Raw genomic sequence first — 8,210 nt, forward strand, 5'->3', positions numbered from 1 at the left:
TATATATATATATATTTTAAGATCATAAAAAATAAAACCTTTTTTATCAAAAAGAAAGAAATAACTTGAATCTCACATTGAAAAAAAAGTAATTAAAATTTAGGCTTCCAACTTATTTTTTACTTTAGACCACTAATTAGCTTGAGCCGTCACTGAGCTTACTTATCAATTATGTTTACTAACTAATGCTAAAATATTCAATTAAGAAAGGACATATATTGAATACTGATTAATTTTTTTCTTACTTCATATTTTTTTACTTGTTATTTACTTTCAACACTCTCTAAGCCACCTTAACACCAAAAAAGGTGTATTTATTACATTTCAAAATAGTTCTAGGAGGTATTAGGACATATAAAGAAAATGTGTATTCTTAAAATTTCGACCATAGTTCAAGGGAGTAGTTATGCTTTTTTTCAAAAAAAAATAAAATAAAATAAATATTTACAAACTTGACAATGTTTTGTTAACCTCATATTCAAACATTTTAATAATGACAATACTGACAACGTTCTTGATGTAGGAAGTAAACAAGATACAACACAAGTACAAGGCAACAATCGGGATGCTCGCAGTCATCACACTAAGGATAGGCGCACCGGTTAAGAATGGAATGTAAATATCTGTTCAATAACATCAAATCTCACAACATGTGAAATCAAATCCGCATTCAAGGAAAATCAATCAAGGATATCGAAGATAAAATCAAGGGAAAATGTTAAGGAAACATCATCATACCAATATTTACAAAGAGTACAAGATAAATCAACTTAAGGAAAGGATCAAATCACACACGACTCTCAAGCCAAGACTCAAGATCCTCACGCAAGAAAAGAATTGATCTATCATGCACATATCTAATATGGACATGATTCAGCAGATCAATTGCAAATGACTTAAGGGTAAGATTAAAGATCCTTGATTCAAACACCCTTGGGTTTCTCATAAGAGCTTACACTATATAAACCCTCCTCTGCCAGTTGTGTGAAGCATACAACTGTTGGGATATTGCCCATCTTCCAGCAAAGGCCCATGGCCTAATCCTACTTGAAAAAGGATTGGAATTATTCTCTTTATTTGGTTTCCAATTCTATTTGGAAAAGGATTGGAATTGTAATCCTATTTGTAGTTGGTTTTGGATTTGTAAGGAAAAGCACAACTCTATAAATAGTGGATAGTCATGAGAGAATAATTTAATTGCTCATTGATATTGTCTTTGAAAGTCATTAGAACATAAGAGATGTTTTGAGAGAGCTTTCAACAAGAGAAAAGAGAGAAGGAAAGGGGTTCTTTTGCTGTAGTCTTTTTCTCCGACCAGCAATACTCAAATTGTGTTTCCTGATAACTAACCGTCGGATCGTGCTGAAATTTGGACTGAGTGTTCCTGACAACTTGGTGGTTGATTTGAATTATGGAGATCGAATTCGTAGGCCAGCCAGATCCTGTTTTAGGTCTCGAACAGAAGCTGAGTTAAAGTGGTGTTTCTTTCTATTTATCTTTTGTTGGTGTAGCTATTGTTTGTTCTTTTTTGGCACTTTTTGTGTATCCATTAGAAGAATATTTGTAACCCTCTTATTGATATAGTGAAGCGATTCGGATCTTGTCGATCCCGTGGTGGTTACCTTCGGTTTGAAGGGGTTTTTCACGTTAAACTTGGTGTTATTTATTGTTAGATTTTTGGTTTCATCTTTTCGTCACAACAACAACTTCCTTGAACTTATTTGTAATCTTCTTTCATCTTTAATAAAGCTTTGTACGCAAAGAGTGCACATTTTTAAACAAAAAGAGAAGGAAAGATTAAGGGAGTAGCATTGCCCGGTAATCTCCTATCTCAAATCTCAGAAACTGTCTCTCTTTTTTACTTTGTGTGGTCTTGAGATTTTTGATGAAACGGTTCTCCTGTTCTATGCAATATCTGCATCTTACCAAACAGTGGTGAGTTAGAATCGTCGGTGCTCGTTAAATGCTTTATCATCAATGAGAAGTTATTCGAAGATGTGTTTGGTACTAAGTTCTGTGGGGTAATTCCATAAATGAACGGAACATGGACTGATGACTTTGAAGTTTCTCTAGATGGTGAAAAGCGAGTCATGGTTAAACCCGACACTCACATTTCTGACTTTGGGCCTTTATCTCTATGTTTTGAGAATCATATTCTCACACATATAATGGACACGACTCTTATTCTCAGGAAAGGCTCCTTGAGTAATATCTCTACTCGTGATGTATTTGTTCTCTACTTCCTGCTTAAAAAATACCGCATTAACTGGGTAGAATGGTGCAAGGCGTATATGTGGTGAAGTGTTGAAGACTTGAATATCTCGGCAAGTCTGCCCTATGGCTTGCTTATCTCGAGGATTTTTGTGAACAGTCTTGTGGATCCTTTTATGTTTACCCCTTCTCTTATAAATGCAACTTATGAAGGATTGTGGTAACGATACTAATCAACAAGATACACAACTTCTGCTTTAGATGATGCCCGTTGAGACTTTGTTATCTCCACGAGTACGTTGAGAGATTCATTAGTTTCCATTTGACGATGCTTGATTACCATTTTCACCAGTGCTGGAGACTTTGCCAATAAAACCTTTAATAAGCTGCATTTTATCCTCTTCTAATAGTACATCATAAAACTTAACTGTCCTCAAATGATTAAATGTGATATCTGAAAAGCTTGCAGGAATCTCATCAACAACCACCTCCTGGGGAACAGATTCGAAAATAATCTCCATCACTAAGGATACACCCCTAACAAAAAAAAGAAAAAAAACATTAAGTCATTACATACGAATATATAAACATGGAAAAGATAGAGAGAAAAATAAACATTAGTGACGACCTTAATTTCAATTTCTTCCAAATTTGGGGAACTTCGTATAATGCAAAGAATAAACGAAAGCTCAAAAAACACTCCAAGAGTAGTCCAAGATATGAAAAGGTATTTCAGAGAGTTAGAGCTGATGGAAGCCTTGTTGGTATAATTTCAGTTGATCCATTATCGAACTATAAATAAAATGACAAAATCAGGATGACTCAAAGTCAAAAAGAAAGTACACATGAAAATGCATTACCATTAAGTAAAATGAAGCAACATAACCTCAAAAAGATCCCAGCTGAAACACTCGAGAGCAGGAATAGACGAAAAAATACTGACAAAATCATCTTCATCCTCTAGAACTAATTCTCTAGGCGCATACAGAACGTTGGAAAGAACAGGAACATTTTAAAGATGTATCAATTGTATATCGCCACGAAAGACAAATGACCTTAGCTTAGGAGCATTAATACTCATGATGTACGGATTGTCTATGTCTTTTAGCACCAAATTCTCAAGCAACGGGTTATTAGAGATCAAACATTCAAACGTATTAGAAGATAATTTGACATATTTCAATTTTAGCCTAATTAACTTATTAAATCACTGAAAGAAATGTGGAAGTTGTATTTCACATTCCATTAGATACAAATGCTTCAATGCTGAACAATAAAAAAAGAAGTTAGGAAACCTATATGGAGGATAAGTAAATGGAAGTTTAAGGACAAAATGTTGAATATGATCAGTGTCGAGGGAAAAAATCAAACGATCAACATTAGGACACACTTTTAGACTAATAATATCGAGGGTGACCTTCAATATTATTCCTCTATGAAACCTGAGGAAACTATCAAGAATGGGAATAAATCCAATGGTAGGAGATGTCAAGTCCTCTGGTGTTTTCCACACTGTTTGATCAAACTTCACATGTGGAATTCTCCAGCAAATATATTGCTAGTCCTTCGAAAGTGTACTAATTCTTACAACATCTCGAAAAGAAAACCTATTTAGAATGTCATCGGTTAAATGAATGTTAAGGTTGCTAAGTCGATCAGGAGAAGGTAAACAAAGTCTTTGTTCATCCTGAGGGGATAATCTGTAGAAAGTAAACAAAGGTACGATAGGTAAGGTCAAAGTACACGCTACACGAACAACAAACAAACATGTCAAAACTCTAAGAATAAAATAAAAGGTTCATAATAGGAGGCAAATGTAACCTTTTTCCATGTTTAAAAAATGCAAAAGAAATTATATCTAGTTGACATTTGCTTTGATTTCTTTCTGCAATTCTTGATGTAAATTTGTTTGGTTTAGGTTAAATCAAACACATATAAAGTATTTTTGTATAGAATTTGAAGAAAACACAGAAGTTTAAATTAGTGTTTTTATACTTATTGTACTAGAAATTTATAGTATTGAGTGCTTACATCAATACACTATAGGAGTGACATGTGTTTGTCGTAACATTATAAATGAATAGATAATACTTGACACTTCCTTTAACACTAAAGGTGTCATTTGGTAGTATATATAAAAATAGTATTTGTATGAAATTTTAGTAAAATGTTTAACCGTAAATTTAACTCTGGTACAACTAATACTAGTATTACAATTAACCTCTTTTGGGATATACGACCCCCAAGCATTTGTTATACAAGAAGCATAAAATATAATTTAGTGAAGTACACACTTAATTTCAATATTTTGGTGAAACAGAATAAAAAAATACATCATGAAATTTTAATATATGTATAAGCTATTAATAAGAACACCAAAAGCATGAGAAATAGTATTATTTTGTTCATTCAAATATTCATCTCCAAACCCATAATTAAACCTAAAACCATCAGACTTGAATGAGAAATCAGATTCCTATAAATTAAAAAAAATTGTTGATAATTGAACAAGGTGATGTTCATTATTCAAGACTAAGCCATAAGTCCATATGCCTTTAACCTATGTTTTCTCAAGAAAACATAATTAGAATTACACAAATATTTTACTTTTTCTTAATAGTATAATTTTTTTAAAAAACTACAATCTTAGGAGGAAACAAGAAATAACTTAATTTTGTTGCTACCGTTGCACAATGAATTTAGGTACACCCATCATCAGAGTATACTATTGTTCTTTTTTGAAAAAAAAAATACTTTTGTTATTGTTGTTTTAATTAGTTTTCTTCAGAGGGTGGCTCTATGCCTTTAAAGATGAGGCATATGCCTTAGGCTACCAAAATTGAAAAGCCTAATGTTTTAGTAACAATAAAATTATCTTAAGCTTTTTGTAGCAAAAAAATGAATTTTTTAATTTGTATGGAACTCTTTTATATGGGTCAATTTTAAATTTAACTTTCACATGATATGTTTAAGACTACAAGATTAAAAAATATTTTGGTATAATTATATCTTTAGTTTAATATCATAAAAATAAAACTATTTTTATGATAAAGAAAGAAATAACTTGAACCTCAAATAAAAATAAAAAAATAATTAAAATTTCGGCATCCAACTTATTTTTAGCTTTAGGAAACTATCTAGCTTGAGCCATCACTGATTTTTTTTAATCAATTATGTGTACTTACTGTTGATGGAAGCTTGACGACTGATGGGACACGTCGAAGCAATAGGTCCATCGAAGCAGACTGACGAGTTAGAGTTAGAGTCGTACTAGGATAAGACAACTAAATCATAAGTTACGTACAACTAAGCTATTGAATATTATAGGAGTCAACTAGGATAATGTATATAACTTGTAATACAATACTACTCATGTAATTATTTGTATAATAGTAGGACTCCTAGTAAACTAGAATATGACTATTTTCCTATATAAGGAGATTGAAACACAACATTATAATAATCAATACATCCTTGATTTCTACATACTTTCGTGAGATTTCTACGTGGTATCTGACCAATAAAGTTTTTCCGCTTTTTAACGTATTAGATAAAAATGAAAAACAACCAAATTATCAAACTGCAATGTCCCATTTTACCAACACTCTTCGACCTCTTCACTTCATCATCTTATTTTGTCCTGCGCCATTAAACTTAAGCCAATGAACTATCTTATATGGAGGACACAAATGACTCAGTTGATACAAATGATGAGATTAACCGAAATCATCACAGAACCACGTTAAGCGCCGTGTTCCACTAGACAGACTACTGAGAAAATTGTAACAGGCGAAAGGGTGCAGAAGACAACAACATTGTTGATGATTGGGAGGATAAGGATATGTTACGAAGGAGTTGGATTTCAGGCACCTTGAAAGAAGAAAGCATGTACCTGATTGTAGGCTAATCAACTGCCAAGGAGATGTGGGAATGCTTGGAAGAAACATATTTTCAAGCAATTAAAGATAAGAAATTCCAAATCAAGTAACAACTGCAAAGTGTGAGTCTAGGAAGACAAACAATTGACGAATACATTAAGGAATTCAATGGCATATGTGATGGTCTTGCAACCATTCACAAGTCTGTAGATGAAAATAGCAAAAATGATTAATTTTGCTAGAGCTCTAGGTCATAATTACAAGACCTTCAGGACTGTCATGCTTTGTAAGACATCATATCCTACTTTTAATAAGTTTGTTAATGCTCTCAAGGGTTTTTATATGAGGGAGGATGAAGAAGAAGTGCCTTAACAAAACAATAACATGACATTCTCTGCTAAAAGAGGCTAAAGAAGAGGAAACTACTCACAAAGAAGAGGAAATAATTACTTCAATTTAAGAGAAAGAGGCTTCAAGCCTGAAGGACAAGAAACATGTCCTTATAACAACAGAAATGAACCAGGTCCTCAGAACAGTCCTTCAAGTGAAAGTCATGAAAGGGACAATTATGACGTGTGTCAAATTTGTTGTAGGAATAACCATACTGCTCTTATGTATTTTTACAGGTGAGACTACACTTACCAAGCCAAAGATGACCTACCACAAGCATTGCCTCCTATTAATCTACAAAACATTACTGATGATACCTTGTATGTGGACTCAGGAGCAAGTAGCCAAATGACACATAACTCAGGTATCCTAACAATCTTAAACACTACAATGAACCAAATAAAATAATTGTTGGGAATGGATCAAAGTTAGACATTCCACATGTTGGAAAAATATTTAGAGCAGGTCTAAAGTTAAAGAAAGTTCTGGTAGTCCCTAAGATCAACAAAAATTTACTCTCAGTTAGTAAGCTTGCAAAAGATAATTTTTGTACTCTTGAATTTGATGAAACTAACTTCGTTGTTAAGGACAAGAGGACAAGGACACTGCTGGACAAATGATCTAAAAGAAATGGACTTTATGCTTTGGAAGATAACAATCTCTATTCCTTGACTGCTGCACACGACTAGAACACGTCAAACAAAATGTGTCATACTAGATTAGGACACCCTAATTTGAAGTATTTCAAAATTTTAGTAGTAATAGTTGCATTAATGTTAGTAGTTAGAATAAAGTGCCTACTGTTTGTTCTAGTTGTCAATTGAGAAAGTGCTGTAAACTTCCTTTTTATTTGAGAAATAAAATTGAGAAAGAACCCTTATTGAAAATTCATCGTGACTTATTGGGACCTGCTACTGTCGAATCTTCCCAACATATGAAATATTATGTCATTTTTGTTGATGATCACACAAGATATACATGGATTTATCCATTGAAAAAGATGTCTGAATTCTTTGAGGTCTTTATAAAATTTTAGAAAATGGTGGAAAAATAATTTTCTAAAGAGATCAAGATTTTTCAGTGTGATGAAGGTGTTGACTTTATCCAAATAGACTTCATTAAGCATTTGGAAGATCATGACATTGTGGGATATATTTAATGTGCTAACACACCTGAACAAAATATAGTTGCATAGAGAAAACATAGGCATATTATGGAGACTTGCTTAACTTTACTACTTCATGCTAACCTACCTCTGTTTCTATGTGTTGAAGCTTTCCTCACTGCAGTAGTTTTCAGCAATAGATTGCCTTCATCAGTCATAAAGATGGTGACTCCGTTTGTTAAGTTATTTGGGGAACAACCTGATTACAACAACCTAAAAGTTTTTGGGTGTAGATGATTTTCATATAATAAGGGTAACAATAAGTTCAGTCCAAAAACCTATCCTTGTGTGTTCATAGGGTACAACAGCTTACACAAAGGATATAGATGCTATCATCCTTTTACAAGGAGGGTTTACATATCCAGACATGTTGTGTTTGATGAAAACACATAACCTTATGTGTCTCCAAAGCATATCAAACTAACATTGATGTCTCACCTCACCTTGCTACTTTTGTTGAATCTTTCTCTAAACTGCAGACACCCAATAATTATGATTCAGGGGAAGTACAGGTTGCTAGCCCACCCATTCATTTCTAGTGATAATGCTGCTACACCTGATGTACT

General features: G+C 33.0%; 1 pseudogene; it reads right to left on the minus strand.

Annotated features, from left to right (window-relative positions):
- Positions 1-7,802, minus strand: part of LOC107027445 — an 11,161-nt pseudogene extending 3,359 nt beyond the window's left edge.
- Between the last annotated feature and the right edge of the window lie 408 nt (positions 7,803-8,210).

Source organism: Solanum pennellii, chromosome 8, assembly GCF_001406875.1.
Source record: "Solanum pennellii chromosome 8, SPENNV200".
Lineage (NCBI taxonomy): Eukaryota > Viridiplantae > Streptophyta > Magnoliopsida > Solanales > Solanaceae > Solanum > Solanum pennellii.